The following is a 12023-nucleotide window of genomic DNA, read 5'->3' as shown; positions in this document are numbered from 1 at the left end:
CGGTTTCATTCATCAACAATCACTTTATGAATTACCAATAATCAACTCTCTTCATTCACAAAATTATTCATCAACTCTCTCTTCATCTACATCATTCATTCATCAATTTTCAATAACATTAATCTTTTAGCATTCTGTTTTATACTTTACTTTTTCATTCAAAATTCCGCATTCACAAGATCTAGAAACACCTAGCCATATTCGAAGTTGCCTTCGCCCTAGACGTGAAAGGTTTTAATTTCTGAGGGTTTGGTCCCAAATCTCTATTTCAATTATTTAATTTAATTGTTTTGATTATTATTTTTCCTTGAAGTTACTAACGCGTGTATTTTGTAATTAGAAAGAGGTATGAGGCATCCAAGTAAGTACTTTAATGGTTTAATTGATTTCATGATGTAGATATCATGCTTAGATTGTTATTTATGATTCCTAGTATCATGTCTAGGGTATCTTTAATATTAAGTATGATTAAAATTATGATGATTCCTATATTCTCTCTAATATTTATGATTATTATGATTATGATTGATATTATTATTGTTAATGATGATGATTATTATTATTTTGCTTGATATGCATATTATTTTTTTTATTGCTTGATCACCTTTTATTGCATGTTAAAGGGAATTGATACTTGCAATCGCGCTTAATAAGATAATTAATAATCTTGTTAGGTTAATTGTGATTATAAATTCAAGTGATCACCAATAATAGTTTATTTGTGCATTAAATTCAACCAACATAGATTAAACAGGTTTAGGGTTAAATCTATTGATTGTATGTTAGTCAGAAAGCGCACATGAATACGATCAGAATAAAGTAGAGGCCTATTAATAGGGCAGGTTCAATCTCTTTTAGTTTGGATTTGTACCATCATCCCCGAACCCTTATTTGGTTCATGACCTTATGGAGTTGACGATCTCTTGGATCGTTAAGGGGTGTAACCTTCATCCTATGAACGGTTTACAAGTTCCTTAAAAACTTGTTGGCGACTCTTTTGCTCTATCTTCTTCCCTTTTGGACGCCACCGTACTTTAGTGTATGATCACAGTGGGGTTCAAGCTAGTGGGATTTTTGAAGGCTTGAAATTATTCCCTACACCGCCTCAAAGGGATCTTTTTCAAGAGCTTGGGGTTTGTTAGAATAATTCTAAACCACATTAACACTAAAGCACTTCTCCTCTGTCATGGGGCTTTTAGGGGTATTATTAAGATTAAAAATAATTTTATCGTCCCCTACTGATAGTGTTAATTTACCACTTCTCAAATCTATAATTGCTCCTGCAGTATTAAGGAATAGTCTACTCAAAATGATTGGGGTTTGCATATCCTCAGCCATATCAAGAACAACAAAATCAACAGGTATATAAAATTTACCTACTCTAATGGGAACATCCTCTAAAACACTTAAGGGGTATTTGAAAGAACGGTCGGCAATTTGTAGAGTAATATTAGTAGCTTTTAATTTACCCATATTCAACTTGGAACACACATATAATGGCATAACACTAACGCTAGCAACCAAATCACACAATGCATTATCAATCATTAGATTGCCAATATGACAAGGGATAGAAAAGCTACCCGGATCTTTTAATTTAGGTGGAGATTTATTTTGAAGTATGGCACTACACTCTGCAGTGAAAGCTACTGTCTCTACCTCACTAATAGACCTTTTTCTTGTCAATATTTCTTTTATAAATTTTTCATATACAGGAATTTGTGTGATTAATTCAGTGAAGGGAACTGTTACCTTTAAATCTTTTACCATCTCCAGGAACTTACCAAACTGCTTATCCAAATTTATTTTCAGTTGACGATTGGGGAATGGAAGTTTGATAATTGGCTTTGGAGCATTATTGCTCTTATCTGGAGTGGCCATCTTCTCTGGAGTCGTACCCTGCAATGCAGAATTAGATATATTAGTATTATGCTTTAGCCTTGCAGGGCTATTAGCTACATTGTCTGGTTTAACGGAATCAAGATTAGCATTATTTATTAAAACAGGTTCATCAACTCTAGGCATAGGGGGCCCTTCATAGTTTGAACCACTCCTTAGTGTAATTGCATAAGCTTGATCCGTAGGCCTAGTCGGCTGAGCCGGCAGAGCTCCTGTTGGCGGGCTTGTAGAGTAGCGTAAAGTTGCGCAATTTGATTATTTACAATTTTATTATGTGCTAGAATTGAATCAATTTGTGCATCTCTACTCTCCATGTGCTTCTTCATATTAACCAGCATCGCTCTAATTTCTACCAAAGCGGGGTCGGAAGATGAGGAGGGTTGTTGTGGTTGGTTCTTTTAGCCAGCATTGGGATGGTAATATTTCTACTGTTGTTGTTGTGGCGCCTGTGGTTCTTGTGGTGGTGGATTTTGAACGTTGGTACTCCGGTAGGAAAGGTACGGATGGTTCTGGTACCCAAGATTGTAGGTGTTAGAGTATGGGTTATTCTGCATATAAGCTTGAAAGGCATTAACTTGCTCCACGGAACTCCTGCAATCTTGTTCCCAATGACCTAGAATTCCACAATTTTCACAGAAAACCTCATTAGCATTATTATTAATTGCAGAAACATTAGCTATATTAGCAGTGCTAAGATTATCTAATTTTTGGCAGATAGAAGTTAGTTGAGCTTGCAAAAAGGATACAGAGTCAACACTATGCTTCCCCTTGTTAACAAAGCCTCTGGGATTCCCATATTGGGAATTATGTATCGCCATATCTTGAATAACCTGACCTGCATCATCAACATTAAGAGTCATAAACCTCCCACTAGCTGCAGAATCTAAAATTATTCTAGATGAATTTCCAATGCCATTGTTAAAGGCTTGGATTAACTGCCATTGTGCCAAATTATGGTGGGGGCATTCTCTTTGTAGGTCCTTGAACCTCTCCCAAGCCTCATATAAAGTTTCGTCGGCTTCTTAGGTAAAGTTCCGAATTGCACTCCGTAGTACGACTGTTCTCTCTTCAGGATAATACTTGTTATAAAAATTCAAAACAAGAGTTTCCCAGTCAGTTATAACAAGTGCAGTTCTATTTAAACCATTAAACCATAATTTGGCTTTTTCGGTTAAAGAGAAAGGAAAGAGAATCTCCCTGATTTGGTCTTGTGTGACCCCGGCTTGCCTGATGGTATTACAATACTGACAATAGTCTACAATGTGAAGATTTGGGTCTTCACCCTTGGCTCCACTAAATTGCTTCCTCTCTATCATCGTTATAAATTGGGGTTTAATCTAAAATTATACCCCATCAAGAGCCGCAGTGGGAGTGAGATGTGGAAACTCTGTAAGCTTTGGTTGTGAGTAGTCACCAAGCTTTTTTGGAACCATCATCCCTTATTCTGGATCAGATGATACCTCTGAATCGCTAGAACCAGTTGGAGGGTCTTGGTGATTATTATTATCACTAGAATCCACCAGAATTTGCTTGTAAAGGTTCTTCTATCTATGGAAGGATCGTTCGATCTCAGGATCGAATGGGACGTACCCTGATCTGGAACACCTGGGCATAAACAAAAAAAAAACAAAAGCAAATATGAGACTTGCCTCAAAGAACTAACGTTCTCTGAGACAAAAAGAAATAACCTAGACTACAAAAATAATCAGAAACAAAAATAAAACCGTTTCCCCGACAACGGCGCCAATTTTGACAAGGTAAAGTCGTATCCCCTAATCAAAAGTAATTCCTAAATCATCTAACTAATGTAGATAGGGAAGTAGGGTCGAATCCACAGAGAAACGAGTCTTTCTATTCCTAATTAATTAAAGTAATCTAAATTATAAAGTAACTAATACGTAAATTTGGATAATAAACTAAACTACGGAGAATAAGAATAAGGAGAAAACAATATATAATAGGATCTAGGGCATAGGTTCACCAATAAATAATATTCCATGGTAGAACATAATAATCAATCATCAATGCATACAGTAATCAGATCATAATGGGCTTTCGCTACGTATTACAAACACACAATTGATTTACCGGTATTAAATCTCATCTTTCGAATCTCGACTTAACCATTTATAAATTAACCTGCCTAATGAAACTAGACCTAAACATTAATTCTCATCTGTCGAATCTCGAATCAATATTGTTAAACTCATGCATAAAATATCTGCGCAAATCTAGTCACAGAGCATTAAATCAATCAATAGGAAATTAATCTAGCATTGATAATTAACAACAATAAATTACCCTTTCATATTATTTATGGATCCCCATAAACCCTAGAAATAGAACTACTCACGCATAATAAAAACTAAACTAATCAAAGTAATAAAGCAAGACATGATCAAAAGAATAAAATAAACAACTAAGATTTAGAGAAGAGGAATCGTTACCAAAATAAATCTGAAATTAAGATTAGAGTTAAGAACAAAGTATATGAGAGAGAAAACTAATCTAAAAGCTAAGTAGAGAGAGAAAATCTAAGAAAACAATTAAGAGAGAGTAAAGAAGAGTAAAGAAAGGTGCTAAACTCGTTTTACGGAGAAGTATTTATACTCCGTAAGAATCCTAAACTAAAACAAACTTTAACGACACTAATCGTCCCCTAACAATAACACGCGCCCGATCGGGCGAGGCACCGCCCGATCGGGTGCGCCTTTTTCCTCTATCAGGTACGTTTCTCGCGCCCGACCGGGCGCGTCTTCGGGCGCCAACCTTTTCTTCCCTCGCCTGGCCGGACGTGCCTCCGGGCGCCATCCTTTTTGGCCGAGCGGCTCTCTTGGGCCACTATTTGGACTACGATTGGGCTCCAATTCTTCGGGCCAATATGGGTTTCCTCTTCGGGTCTTGAATACTTGGTCCAAATGCCCCGGTATCACCTATACCGAGCCTTAATCACCGGTTCAATGGCTCTAACCGGCCTTGGGTTATAAAATCTAGTCGTGCTTCTCCAGTGCTCGTAATTGCTCCATAATATATCAGAAAAATGCTCCAGAAGTGCAAATCCCTGCAAAAGTCAACCAAATCTACGAAAACACTATAAAACACTAATTAGTAATAAAAGTGGCTCTAAAGAGCCAAAAACACCACTAATTATGACCAAGGGACGGGGGTAAAATACTATATAAAATAGACACATTTGTAACAAGTAATGAAAGGGGTGAGTGTTTAGGACAAGAGGGTTGATAGTACACAAGTTTACAAAGTTTCTGCTAGAATTTCGGGTTTTTTTATTTATTTAAGCCTCGTATTAAGCCTCTATTTAAAGGGAACGGATGCATTTAGGGTTTCGAGGGTTCTGCCTCAGTAGGTGTCGTGTGAATCTGAATGAGTTGCTCGCACCTGCTCAGCGCAAGTGATTCAAGTGCCGTGCTACGGGAAGAATAACAGAACTTCTTGCGCGCGCTATTATGATAAGTTCGATTTTATATGTTTATTAAATTCTGAATCTTCCGTGAGTGTAACACTAGAGGCTGCGTTGGTCGTCATGCGCAACCATATGAGTTGCGCGCGCCAGACCAACTCGACTCTTTGAAATGCGCGCGGTTTTTTCTGTGGCAGCTTTTATTTTTAACATAAGCGCCTTTAATTCCGTCAAAATTAGTTCAGGTTTAAGCCTAATTACTGATCGGACTTAGTTAATTGGACTTTAATTCATTTTGTTTTGGGTTAGGCTATGTGTTTTGTATTCTTGTGGCTCAATCAGTTACCATATGCATTCTTCACGTTGATCACACACAAAGATGGTTTTATTTATCATCATAGCACTTCCAGTCGGGACAAGAGGCCAAAAGTAGATGTCTACAACCATCAAATTTTGAGGGAAATTAATTCTGTCGCAAATCTGCGACCGAAAAAAGCATCGCAAATTAGCGATTGATTTTATTCCCTCGAAAAAAAGGACAAGTTTACGACGGAAAAATTCCGTCGGAAAAGGAGTAGGTTGCGACGGAATTATCAGTCGGAAATCAACGACGGAATTCAAATTTAGGTCAATCCATCTAGAGAGGGACTTAAATCCGTCGGAAAGCACTGTTCCGACGGAATTTTCCTCGAAAAATAACGATTTCTCTACTAACTATTTTCCAACGGAATTCGTCAAAAAGGTGATTTCCGACAGAATTTCATATGCTATTGACGGATTTTTTCTGTCGGAAAAGAGCCAAATTCTAGTAGTGTTCGTACACGAACTTCCGCTGTCATCTTCGTACACAAACTTCCATCATTGTCTTTGTACACCAATTTCCAAATCTGGTTGATGTTGAGTTGTAAATGTCCTAAACCAAAGAAATTATTGGACCAAAGTAATGTTTATAAAAGAGATTTGAATCTGAAGCAAATTCAAATTAGAAGGTATGTAATTTTCAAATCTGGTTTCGTGGTGGTTTCGTCGGTGGGTAGTGGCGGTTTTGTGGATGGGTAGTGGTGGTTTGGTGGTTCTTGTGTTGGTGGGTGGTGGTGTGGTGTTTGGTGGCTACTTTAGCGGTGGAATTGGTGGTCAGGTCAAGGGTTACTAGGTCCGATTAGGGGTTACTAGATTTAGGTTGGTAGTGGTTCGTTTGTGGTGGTTCTAGGTGGGTGGTAGTTTTTTGTTGGTGGTGGTTTTTTGTTGGTGGTGGGTAGGGGTGTTCAAATCCGGGTACCCGGGTTTTCGGGTACTCGGAAATTCGGGTACTTGATAATCTATCCCATGTCCCGTCCCGAATAATTCGGGTACCCGAAACGGGTCGGGACATAGGGTACCCGAATCTCTTATTATTATTTTTTTTAATAAATTTTTACTTAATTTTATGTATTTACACTTGCTGTAATTTAGCATAAAAAAATAAAAAATAAAAAAAACTACTGTAATTAAAAGATTACAAATAAAACATACATCAATTCAAGATTACTAATGCAGAAATTACATTTTCTGGTAAAAATAAAACATACATCAATTAAAGATTACAAATGCAGAAATTAGAAGAGCCGTTGTTGCAAATAGCATCTGAGGTTCTTGGTCTTTGACATTTAAATTTGGTAATCACATTTGATTTTTAAGATTACAAATGCATAATTAAAAGAGTATAAGAGATCTTTAGAATTTTGAAACATGAAGTATAAAGCCGCAGCTCGCAGTTTTTACTGTGTACCCAGATGACCCGTTCTGCATCCAAAATAAAACATACATCAATTCAAGACATATACATTTACCCAAAATAAAACATACATTAATTCAAGACATATACATGTTAATAGAGATTATAGCACGAAATACACTATCAATTAGCACGAATTATACACTATCAATTAGACAATTACCACGAAATATACACTATCAATTGGATTACCACGAATTACAACAAAATTAAACTCGCAAGATCATATAAATTACCTGAAAACTCGCTTAAACTCGCTTGAAATTAAACTTCGCTTGAAGGGCAGATCGAAGAAGACAGGAACACAGTTACACAAAGCCCTAAGAGAGAGAGAGAGGCAGAAGAGAGAGAGAGAGAGGGGGGGAGAAAGAGAGAGAGAGAGAGAGAGAGAGAGAGGCAGGAAGAGAGAGAGAGAGAGAGAGAGAGAGAGAGAGAGATAGGAAGAGAGGGAGCGGCGGAGAGAGAGAGAGAGAGAGAGAGAGAGATAGAGAGATAGGAAGAGAGGGAGCGGCAGAGAGAGAGAGAGCGGAGATTGAGAAGTGAGAACCCTAATTTCGTGAGAGGGCTGGGAGTTCGACTGTTTGAGGGCGATTTTCTTTTTTTTTTAATTTTTAATTCGGGTAATCGGGTGCCCGAATCTGGCAAAATGTGGCCCATGTCCCGACCCAGAGAGAAAGCAGTTTTCCCGGGTCGGGTACCTGACCCGAAAAAACAGATTTTTCGCTTAAAATTCCCATCGGGTATTACCCGGGTCGTCGGGAAATCGGGTCGGGTCAATCGGGTTGGGTTTTTTTGAACACCCCTAGTGGTGGGTCAGGGGTTACTAGATCCGATCAAGGGTTACTAGGCCAGGGGTTACTTAAGGGGTTACTAGATGAGTGAGGGGTTATGGGGTTACTTGAGGGGTTACTGAGGGGTTACTTAATTGGTGGGTTACTTAAGTGGGGTTACTTGAGGGGTTACTAGAGGGGTTACTTAAGTGGGGTCACTTTAGGGGTTACTGATGTGGCACCTGCCGCACCGATAATGCGCTGAATATTTTTTGCTTTTCTAGTCAATTTTGCCTTAATTGACATGATGTTATTAATGTTTTATTGTTCTTACCTTTTCTCTCTAAAGATAAGTCTTTACCTTCTCAAAATCTTTCCTCTACCACTTTACCACAAAGGATTTTGTTTTTTTTTTCTTTTTTTTTACAACAACGGAAAGCACAAAAGAACAAAACATAGAAAAGGAAAAACTTAAAAGACATCAAAAGGAAGGGCAGTAGCAAAACTTGAGACAGTCTAACGACATTATTTGGCAAGCTAATGAGAACGACTGACTTCTTCTCTTCCAACTTTTAAGAAGACACGATGTTGAAAGAGCTTGCTAAGCCTTCAGATTTCTTTGACTATCCAGTAGAGTTCCATAGATAAAATCCTCTCTTTACGTAGAGAGTAGATAATCATAGTAGAGTCTGTATAGAGTTGTATGGAAACGTATCCATTTTTCTGGGCCCAGATCATAGCTGACAAACCATCTGCTTGGAGAGCCAAGAAAGCAATACCAAAGGTATCCCCTGCATCTCTCTGATCTCCCTTTGGTCGGAAAGAGTAATCTTCCAACCTGTTCCATACAATTTCGATGTTTTGTGCCAAAATCCATTTACACGAATAGTAAAGGGATTAGGCGTGGTTTTGTAACAAAGATGATGGAAAAACATACCCAAATTTTCCTTAAGAAAGGCTAGTGGAGGATACGTTTCTTGATCAAGAGTTGTCGAAATTCCCAAGCTGCTAGTATTGATTTTGTTAAAATCTTAAAAAAGTGCAATCGCTAGATTAAGATTAATGAAAAAGGAGAGTAGATAGCCGTTATCTACATCAAAAATCCGCTTATTCCTTGTAGCCCACAAAGACAAAAGATTGGCAACAAATTGTTGTACACGCCAACTTCCAGTTCCATCATGACTATAAAACAGCAGGATATTTGTAGACACCCAATGTGTCTCCCCAAAACCAAACCCAGTGAAGAATACCTTTCACATCATTTGATTATCAAACAAAGTGAAAGTGTGGAAAGTCTAGTTATGAGGATGTTTTTATTAAAATATTTCTCTTTCTGTTTTCAAAAATATTTCTTTTCTTACTCTATTTATGAAAAATAGAAAATCCAATTTGGTTTGGTCCATGATGAGGGTCCAATAATAGTGTAGTTGGATTGGGATTGAAAAGATCTTTCTAATGATATATTATAAGCCCAATTCCGATAAATTATGAAGAAGTTATGGATTAAATCAAATTAGGCCCAATGATCTAGAGGAGGGCCTATTAATTATTATGCCTAAAGTGATTAGGATTGATTTTGATCTTTTAGGAATATCTAGAAGGTTCTCTTTGATTCTAACAACATTAGGATTGATAATTATATTTTTTTAAATATGTTTTATTTTGAATAAAATATATTAAATCCGATTTTAAATCTGCTTGGACACAGAATTACCTGTAACTGGTTTAAAAGGTAATTCCACGTGTAAAAGCGCGTTGTACTTTTGAACCACCACGAGATGACAGAGTCGTCGCCTGGCGCTGACTCTTGTCGTTGGCGACAGGAGGTATTTTATTCCGAATATGATTTTCTTTGATCCCGTGTTCCTATAAATAGGGGTCGTATTTCCCTGTTTTCAAATCATCTACAATCTACATCTATAATCATTCATCTCTCTCTCTCTCTCTAATAGCTAGAAGCTTTCTTTCTCTCTTCTTTTTCTAAACCTTCCCTCTTTCAAAATTCCTCACTCATTAGTTCTAGAAATACCTATCCAAGTTCGAAGTTGCTTTTGCCCTAGACGTGAAAGGTTTGATATTTCTGAAGGTTTGGTTCCAAATCTCTATTTCAATTATTTAATTTAATTGTTTTGATTTGTTATTTTCCTTGAAGTTACTAACATGTTATAATACCCCGTATTTTCATACGTATTTTCCTAATTAATTAATTAATTATTATTTTCTAAAATGGGTATTTTAGTAATTCAACTTACTATTTAAATCTTGGAGCCAAAATGATATTTGAATTTTGGCGCCAAAAGTATTTTAAAAACAAATTATTATTTTGGATAAGATTTATTATCCATTTATCCCATTTTAAAAACCAGATTATTTATATATTTCGGATATTTTAATTAAGGCAAAAGCTATATTTTATGATTATTTTAATAAATCCAAAAATCCCATTTATTTGACTAATAAATTTTGGATTTTCCTATGTGAAAATCTGATTTTATTAGTTAAATTATTTGGTGAATATTTGGTATTTTATTATTTAATTATTTTATTCAATAAATATTATTTACACAATTATTTTAATTCCTTAAAACTATCAAAATAATTTCCTAAATACTAAATAGGAGGGCCGAAAATATGAGCTTAGGAAAGCTCAAAAATTTCGGCCATCCCATGTAGATTTTGGGAAAAATATTTTGGTAATTTGTATTTTTAATTATCTCCTTAAAATCTCCTATTTTCCTTAATTCTAATTCTCCATCTTTTTAATATCTAATCATTATATTTTCTTGCCATTCATTCTTCTTAATTATTCCCCAAGTAATTCCAATTTCCTTCAGATTTTTCATGACATACATACCTTCCATATTCAATTATACACAATCTCTTCAATATTAAAACTTTCCTTAAATCTTTACTCACTTCTCCAAGTAATCCCTTAAACCCTACTTACCATAATTATTCTTACATTTTTCCACTCTAATTCTTGCATGAGCTAGCCTATAAATACCCCTTCATACCTCTCACATTCTTCACACCAATTCTCTTCTTTTCTTCTCCTCAATTTGACACAAATTATCCCATTTATCTTTGTAGCCAATTTTAGGGCACTTCTGATCAGTTTTGGGGAATTTATGTTTCACATAATTGTTCCTCTTGAAAAATCCTTGAGGTTAAGCTCAAGAATCACCCAATTCGGAGTTATAACAAAGGAGTTATAGCCTCTGCAAGTTCTGCCTCCTTTTTCCAACGCAAATTCAATTCTTCTTTCTCCTTGGTTTCTTATCTTTCTTCTCCTTTTCTCTTATTCATTTATTATTATTATTATTATTATTATTATTATTATTATTATTATTATTATTACTATTATTATTACTATTATTATTACTATTATTATTATTATTATTATTATTATGGGAGATTAATATAAAATTATTATAAGTAGTTTTAATTATATTTTAATTAATTTAAAAGGTTCATGTACATATAGTTGGGAGGGTTTAATTTAATTGTTTGTGATTATTTGATAACCTTATATTAATTAAGGTTATATTTATTTGTAGGGTGTTTTTGATCAAGCTACTTGAGAGTTCTTTTGAAGTAATTTTTGGCTAAGCAAGGATCAAGGTACGTTAGGTGGCTAGATACCTTGGAAGTGATCGATTTGAATGAACATGTTTGAATGATTTATGTTGCTTGAATTAAATTGACTTGAATTATGGTTTATGAAATAAAAGTATGTTTAAAAGATTGGTTTTAATAATTGAATTGGAGTATTGATTTTCATAACATGTTTTGATTAATTAATTTATTATTCATGTTTAAAAAGGGATTGATTTTAAAAGCATGTTGAATTTATTAAAAAGGAGTTTGGATTGTTTTCATTAAAGGTTGAATTATTGGATTTAAAAGAGGATTTATTGAATCATTGATTTATTATTATTCTTTATAAGCATGTTAGTAATCCCACTATACAGATTTGGTTTATTGATAAGGCCTAGGACTTTGTATGATCGGGTCTTTCCTCAAGAATAGCCTTGTAACATTAGGAGACTAGCTTGGGGGGTGTGCACACTTGGGAGAGGAATTGGTTTAATTGGTTTCATTGGTTTTATTGATTTATTATGAGGAATTGGTTTTTAATATGAGGATTTGGTTTTAAATAATT

Source organism: Chenopodium quinoa, unplaced genomic scaffold, assembly GCF_001683475.1.
Source record: "Chenopodium quinoa cultivar QQ74 unplaced genomic scaffold, ASM168347v1, whole genome shotgun sequence".
NCBI lineage: Eukaryota > Viridiplantae > Streptophyta > Magnoliopsida > Caryophyllales > Amaranthaceae > Chenopodium > Chenopodium quinoa.
Note: the sequence above shows the minus strand (reverse complement) of the source record.